Here is an 8,224-nt window from a genome sequence, read left to right on the forward strand (position 1 = left end):
ATTTCCTTCACGTCAAGCAACCAACGAGGTGGCCACGAGGCAGGGGCGCGCCTACCCCCCTGCGCGCGTCCTCCCTCCTCGTGGGCCCCTCGTGGCTCAACCGACCTACTTCTTTCACTACAAAAAATATGTCAACTTGTGACCTTGACTATTGGTCACTGAAAGGTCACTGTTTTTCATTTGTAACCTTTTTGTGACCAAAAACAGAAGGTCAAAAGCTGGCAGTCGTAAACTGAAATTAAGGACCTTCTCTGTGAGGTCGTAGACGTCTACAACCAAAACAGAAGGTCGTTGAACCCATGACCTTTTGTTTTGGTCGCTGGCTGTCTCCCCGGGCCACGTCGGATCTGGCGTGGCAATCTGAGATGTCAAAATTGCGACCAATTGAAAAGGTCACTGACAAGATTCAGCCCGATCTGATTAGGTGTTTTACATGGGCCGAGCCCAACGATTCAGCCAATTTATTATTTATTTTCATATCAATTTTGATCAGCTACATGGGCCAAGCCCAACAATTTGGCCTTTTTGGTTTCTAAGACATAGAACTTTTATGGTCCATTTGTTTTGGGCCTTAGCCTTTTTACAGTCGACTTCTTTTTTGGGCCTCAGCCTTTTTGCAGGCTATTTTACGTTTTGAGCCTTAGCCTCTACCAATAAGTAGGTCCAACTCATTAGCTTTTTATTTCTCACATTTTCACAGTACACAGATGACAAATATTTCAAGTGAAACAAAACTATATGCTTGAAATGATAGCCACAATTAGCCTATTACAATCTTTACATAGCGTTCATACAACCAGACCAGTACAGAATACAATGTAACTAGCTATGAAGTACAACCAGAACACAAGGCATATTGATAGATAACAACCACGCTTCATCATCTTCCTCTTCCAAATTGCAAGAAACAAATCACCTAGCATTAGAAGGATCACGCATCAGAAGCACATAAAACATCAAGCGAAGAAAATAAATGGCAAGTAGTATAAAAATCAAGGTAGCACTAGTATATTTTAACTTATCTTGCAACCATCAATATAGTTTGCTTATAAGAAAACATATGGTCTGATGCTTATGAGCTACTAGATTACTAAACACAAATTGCACACTATATACTCAATTTGATACTTGCTTAACAGTTTCAATGTAAACCAACAGTTAAACCTGAAAAGATGCAAAGCTGAAATCTAACTGATGACTGTAGCAAGATTGCTCCCAGCACAATATCACAATTCTGCATTTCTAACCAGCACAAGGGTTCAACAAGCCAATGCATTTTGGTGGGGATATTCTAGACTTTGATGCTGCTAGGTTCATTAGTCAAAGGAATACATCAGGAACAAAGTGCGAGCAATAGCAATAGAAATGCATGCGTACCTCATGGAGGAGTGGAGGTTGGCGAAGGCAAGGGCGTCGTCGGGGCGGTCGGAGGCGGCGAGGCGACGCTTGATGGACGAAAAGTTTCAACATACACACAGCTCCGTGTTGAATTGGACCGGCCAATCCAGCTCTTAAACAGGCTTGCAGATCGACGAACACTTGGCCAATCTGAACAATAATACAGATACAAAACAATCAACTTGCTGCACACCAGAGGTAGAGGGGATTTCTTTAGAAGAGAAAGAGAACTTGACATAGAGCCACATCCCACATTAATAAATTGTTTGCAGCAGATGTAACATAGAACTAATACAAATGTTGTATGGACATGAACAGCAGGATAAGTGACTACTGGTGAGAAAACTGAAGTTTGCAAGTTCTACTAGTCTCCCGACATGGGTACCGGTTCATCAAACAGCATGAATGACAAATTGCTTGAAATAAACATGCTAGAACAAGTAGTTGTTGGTCCAATGAATCCTAGAGAGCTTATTTCTCATGAACAGAGACTTGCTAGAACAAATCACAAACAGAGTATGCAGGCATGGTACACAGAGACCAGGAGAAGCAGGGCATGGGTGGCCGCAGCCGCTGTACGCTTCCGCATTTCTAATGGCCATGTACGCTGTCACCAATGTCAAATTATTTTCATACAAACATTTTCACAAACACCATACAAGCAAACTCCATTACACAATATGCAGTACATAGGAACAGACGAACAGTCAACACGCATATATCTAGTCAATAAAATATGCATGCAAAATTGTACTGATGTAGACATGCTTTCACAGTCATATCATAGGTGTTTCACAATTGAACAGAATTGACTACCAAAGAAATTAGAATTGAACAGAATTGCCGTGCAGAATTAGTCATATGCATAGGTGTTTTACATAATGAGGGGAGTTCTTGATTAGTTAAGAAAAGCTCAATTTTCAGGAAAGTTAATACATATTTCCATGCTTGTCTACCAAAGAAATTGTATCAACTTAAAAATTAGTCATGCATAAGTGTTTCAAATAAAAAACATATAGAAGTGCAAACTCGAGATTGACAATTAGGATGCATGCTGATATCACCATCGATCTACAGGAACAGTCATGCAAAGTTCAGCTGACGTAGACATGCTTTCACATCAGAATTCAGAAACATCAAAGTCTCGCTGCATTTCAAAATCAAACCGATCTAACATGTAGGCAGTGATCAACAGATCCAATAATACGGTAAGACAGCTTGCGAGTGTAATTGTACAGCAGAACAGAGATTAATCCGAGTAGTACATGTAGATCTCTGTGTATGAGTTGACGTAGGGGATGAAATCTGACTAGTACATCCCGCCGGAGAGGGAGCCGATGGAGCGGGTGACCCTGCCATCGAAGTCGACAGCGAGCACGGGCTGTTCGAGAGGATCCCACATGACCACCTGGGCGGCGCCCTGGGAGCAGAGAGAGTATATAATTATAGGATTTGGATATACAAGCTCCAATGATTTTATCTACAAGTTTCTTCTTTCTTTTATTTTGTCACAACCAGATAAATGCCTTTTTGGCAACATTGTTTCAAGAAAATGAGAGAGAGCACCTGAATTCATGAAGCTTGGTCTTGGTCTCCTACTCTCCTGGAGTAAATTAGAAGAAATCCTACGCAGCTCCAGCTATCCAATAATCCAATTTCAAGCAATGCCACAACCAGCAAAATCTACGTGACTGCAATGTCCTACAACAAGTAAGGAATCAAGCAGAAGCAGATCAAACATCATTATATATCAATTCATCATAACTAAAATGAGATCCAAAATATTACAAGGAACTGCCTGGACTTAACTCCACGTCTCCACGGTCTACTCTCGGACGGTCGGTCCCTGACCACGATTGCGAGCCGCTACTTTCCACAACTCGGTGTTCCTGCCAGGGCATTGGGTGTGTTCCTGCTTCGTCGGCACGCGCTAGTACAAATACACATTCAGTCAGTCATCTGGTGGTGGCACACTAAGTGCATCATAAGTGCACCCAGCCATTGTAATCTTTCTAAGTCGATCAAAGCAATACAAAGAAAGCTAGGAGTGACACGCCCCTGTGGCTATCCACAAAATCTCCATCGTTTTTCAGTTCCCTGAGTTACGAAGTCGCTACGGTCTGCCGCAAGAAGTCAGATCGATCAGTCGCTAGCTCTACTAAGCTCGTACGTATACGTGAGACTGCACGTCCAAGTACTACTAGCTAACAAAGAATCAATTAAGCTACTAGTCTGCTTTGTTGAAGTTAGCTTGCACGGACGTGCTTCGCCTGCTAGAGTATACGAACTAGCACTCTAAAGCCAACACCTATTCATTCTTTTATGATTTAGTCAAACATGCAAGTGAATTTAGAGCAGTAGCACTAGATTCAATCAAGTGAAAATGAATTTAGAGCAGCAGCAAAATCAGGGAATGTGAGAGAGGTAGAGGGAGGCTGCCCCATGGTTGGGTATGTAATTGTCGCCGCTCCTCCTTGTGGATGCCGAGGTCGGAGACGCCGGATCCGTGCTGGCATCCACCTCCCATCCACACGAGCTGAAGCAAACCATAGCAGATGAACATCATTTAAACAGCAATGAACACCATTCAGATGCTTTAGAAGCATAACAGAGTGAACATCATTCGCATGCTCTTCAGTACGATATCTCAAAATTTTCAACTAAGCAAAACATGCATACTTTAACACTTCAGTACGAATCAGTGGTGAATCTTGGGAAAAAACAGAGGGCAGGCTCAAGCAGATTGGATTTTGATTGGAACGAGTATAGACAGGATTTTGATTGTGTGCGCTTAATGGGCTGCCGCTGATTGCCTGGGCTGGGCCAAATACTAGTAGAAAAAAATAAATTGCATCTCTGGAGGGGGGGCTCGAGCCTGTTAAAGCACCCCAGTAGATTCGCCCCTGGTACGGATGTAAGTAATGTCTCTTCCATCATGTGAAATGTATAGGATAATACCGTATACTTGCTATGTGGATATATATATATATATATATATATATATATATATATATATATAATTAACCATCAGTGTATTTTGACTAATGTCATCAAAGGAACCAGGGACCATGTACAAAACTGAAGAAGATTTTTATACAAAGACAGAAGGAAGGAAGGACTTGAGCAGCCATGTGATGTGCATGCATTTGGTACAAGAAAAGCTCTGTTGCTGATGCCACACTCTTTCCCAGTTATTGGGTATGAAATGAAAGAGTTGTGAAGGCTGCTGCTTGTAAGGTCCAGTAGGGAAAATTCAATAAAAGAGTGGTGGGTTAACACAAACAATGTCCTTGTTTAAGTTATTTGATGTTCATATTAACCTATCAGTCTATTGTCAGTCTTCTCCACACAGATTATACGTAGCTGAGTGAGAAATCAGTTTATGTGGATGCACCTTATATAACCTGACGATAGCAGATGCTACCTCTCAGACTGGCATTCAGTAGGCAGAGTATGCTAATCGATCCACCCTTATAACTGTAATCTCACTAATCAGTCTGGAACTGTAGGAATCTTGGCATGCACACATTTTAGCAGGCGTCTTCCCTGCGATGGAAACAGCACCGACGAGAGATGTCAAACACAAGCCTCAAGAAAATTTAGAACAACAAGGGACGAGTATGGGACGACGGCAGGAAGAAACCACACCTGAGATATAAGGCTGCAAACACCAGCATCCCGGATGCCCGTCCATCCAGCCAACCAGCCTCCGGCAAGGGCCGCATGCAAGGTCACCAACCACGGATGCATGCCTGAGATGAATGTAATCAGTCTAGGTCCCGCCGTACATGAGAGGAGATGGAAGACTTGGCAAGGACTTCGTACATACCTTGGGCATCTAGGTCCCGCCAGAGATGCGCCGTCGTCGATGGCCACCGCAGTAGCAATCTCCAGTGTGGTCTGCTGTGCCGCACCAGACCGAGAGCAGGCGATGGATCCCGATGCGGCCGGCCTCCATTGTGTAGGTGGGTGTGGATCCGGCGTCGCCGTCGCCGGAACTGGTGCGCCCCATCCATCCATCCATCCATGGGTGGGCGTGGGTGGGTGTGTGGATCCGTGGAAAAGGAGGTTTCCATGGGTGGATGGACGAGATGAGGAGGGAGGTCGGCCGGAGGTGGGGATGGGGCCGAGGACGGGGAGACGAGGTCGGCGGTGGGGGTGGGGATCGGCGGCGGCGGCGAAGATTGGAGAGGAATCGGGGGTGGGGAAGAGGAGCAGTTTGCGGGCAGCTTCGCCGGGCTCCACTCGTGAATCTGGGCATGGGCTCGCTCTTGTCTACGGTGAGGGTCATCGACGATTGGGGCGGCGGCGGATCGAGATCTGAGGGAGGGAGATGGTTGGAGGTCGCGGCTGTGGGTGCGTAGGAACTCTAGGGTTCGCGCAAGAGGGAGAAAGACTGGGTGAATGGATCGATGGACGGATGTTTACTGCGGTGGGTTGCATGAATGGATCGATGGATGGATGTTTGCCATGTCACTGATCCATGCCACAACAGATTGCACCAATCATAATTCAACTAGTGCAATTTTGTTTTTTCCTTCTGTTTTCTTATATTTTGTACCCTCTTATACTGGATAAACATTCAACATATTACCCGTTTATAATTTTTTCAAATGGCCCAATATTTTGCGCATTTGCATATCTTGGGACGACAAACAATGTTGATTTGAGGGGTTTTCATTTTGTTTGCACAAAAAATCATTTTTCAATTTTTGGAGTGCCAATAATCGGTTTTTTTGAAGAAACTACCATATATTTGTTGCAAAATGGTACCAAATTATTTTTCTAAAATAGTAGGCTATATTTAATGCACAATTAACCAAATGGTTGGGTGTCAAAATATTTGATCCACCTGTAGTAAAAAAAACAAATTTCTGCCAAATTAGTAGGAAGCGGGTAAAATTTAAACAGCAGCTGCCTCATAGTTTGCTCTTTATTTTTTCCAAAAATCATTTCTAGATGCATAAGTATCTATTTAATCAGAGAAACACCAAAATTTTCCAATATTCAACCACTAGCTAGAAACGGTCATGCCCGCCGTTTTGACCACATTTTGAAACGGGCATAAATATTCAAAAAAATCAAACAAAAAAAGGAAAACCTTCGCATTGTGTCATTATATGTGACTAAGTTTCCAGGAAAAATAATATGCTTAACTAGGGCGGTAGGGTTAGGGCTGTAGGGTTTATTTACAAATGTTAGGAAAGCAAGGTTTAACTAGATGTTAACTAGGGTAGTAGGATTTAGTTTAGAGAAAAAAATCAATATAAAAATATAAATTTCTATTAGTGCTGCAAGTCCAGTAAGTTCTTAATTTTTAGTGAATTTTTATCAGGACAAAAAATTAGGACATAATTTGAGTTCTAGGGTTCATAATTTTTATTAGGATAGATATTGAGTTCTAGGGTTCATAATTCTTATTAGTAAAAGGCCCGTGCGTTGCTACGGGGCATATCTAATAGTTGTTCAATACCTCCGTTTCGAAAAAAAATAGTTATTCAATATCAATTGTGTCTACTGTATGCGTTTTGAATCCTCGTGTATTTCTTCTTCTCTCACCATATCACCCTCTCTCCTTATCATGCATTTCCAGCTTTGAGATACTAATAAAAATATTATTTGAGCTTAATATGGCACTTGTCTTATGTCTCCATTACTATGAAAATATCGATATAAGCTGGTTACATGCTTGTAATACGACAATTATTTTAAAAAAGTGTTCTCAGAAATGAGCTATCATGCGTGAAGATTCATGGCTTTCAAGCTAAATGATCAATCTTATGATCACATTCATGGCATAGTTTGTTCAAATGATCTCATATTATGCACAAGGGTGCATCTTGGAGTTCCAAACAATGTTGACTAAGGGAGTTTTCATTTTCTTTTCACGGAAAATACATTTTCCATTTTCCGAGTGCCCGAAGTGAGTTTTTTTTGTGAAGGACCTATCATATATTTGTTAAAATTTTGGACCAAATTAATTTTCTAAAATATTAGGACATATTTAATGCACAGTTGACCAAATGGTTGGGTGTCAAAATTTTTGATCCACCTCTGGTGAAAAAGACAAATTCCCGCCGGTTCAGTAGGAAGCGGGTCAAATTTGAACTGCATCTGCCTAATAGTTTTCTCTTTATTTTTTCCAAAAATCATTTCTAGGTACATAAGTATCTATTTAATCAGAGAAACATCAAAAAAATCCAAGATTCAACCACTAGCTAGGAATGGTCAAGCCCGCCGTTTTGACCGCATTTTGAAACGGGCATAAAAAATTCAAAAAAATCAAAAAAATTGGAAAACCTTCGCATTTATGTCATTATATGTGACCAAGTTTCCAGGAAAAATAATAAACTTGTAATATGACAATTATTTTAAAAAAAGTGTTCTCAGCAATAAGCTATCATGCGTGAAGATTTATGGCTTTCAAGCCAAATGATCAATCTTATGGCCACATTCATGGCATAGTTTGTTCAGATGATCTCATATTGTGCACAAGGGTGCATCTTGGAATTCCAAACAATGTTGCCTAAGGGAGTTTTCATTTTATTTTCACGGAAAATACATTTTCCATTTTTTGAGTGCCTGAAATGAGTTTTTTTTGTGAAGGACCTACCATATATTTGTTGCAAAATTGGACCTAAACAGTTTCATAAAATACTAGGACATATTTAATGCATAATTGACCAAATTATTTGGTATCAAAAGTTTTGATCCACCTCTGGTGAAAAAGACAAATTCCCGTCAATTCAGCAAGAAGCGGGTCAAATTTGAACTGCAGCTGCCTCATAGTTTGCTCTTCATTTTTTCCAAAAATCATTTCTAGGTA

The 8,224-nt window shown here is 41.3% G+C and overlaps 1 long non-coding RNA gene across 4 annotated transcripts; it reads right to left on the minus strand.

Annotated features, from left to right (window-relative positions):
• Nucleotides 1–658: 658 nt before the first annotated feature.
• On the minus strand, nt 659–5,819 carry LOC119355324. 4 transcript variants are annotated; one of them, XR_005171552.1, is made up of 8 exons: nt 5,228–5,819; nt 5,047–5,150; nt 4,793–4,944; nt 3,208–3,934; nt 2,965–3,089; nt 2,664–2,818; nt 1,378–1,548; nt 659–916 (listed from the first exon to the last, which is right to left on the minus strand). It is a non-coding gene; the product is annotated as an uncharacterized LOC119355324 (long non-coding RNA). The 4 variants fall into 4 exon arrangements; XR_005171551.1 differs by having other exon boundaries at nt 3,187–3,934; XR_005171549.1 differs by having other exon boundaries at nt 2,965–3,099; nt 5,228–5,818.
• Nucleotides 5,820–8,224: the final 2,405 nt, after the last annotated feature.

The sequence above is a fragment of the Triticum dicoccoides genome, chromosome 2A (genome assembly GCF_002162155.2).
Source record: "Triticum dicoccoides isolate Atlit2015 ecotype Zavitan chromosome 2A, WEW_v2.0, whole genome shotgun sequence".
Classification (NCBI taxonomy): Eukaryota; Viridiplantae; Streptophyta; class Magnoliopsida; order Poales; family Poaceae; genus Triticum; species Triticum dicoccoides.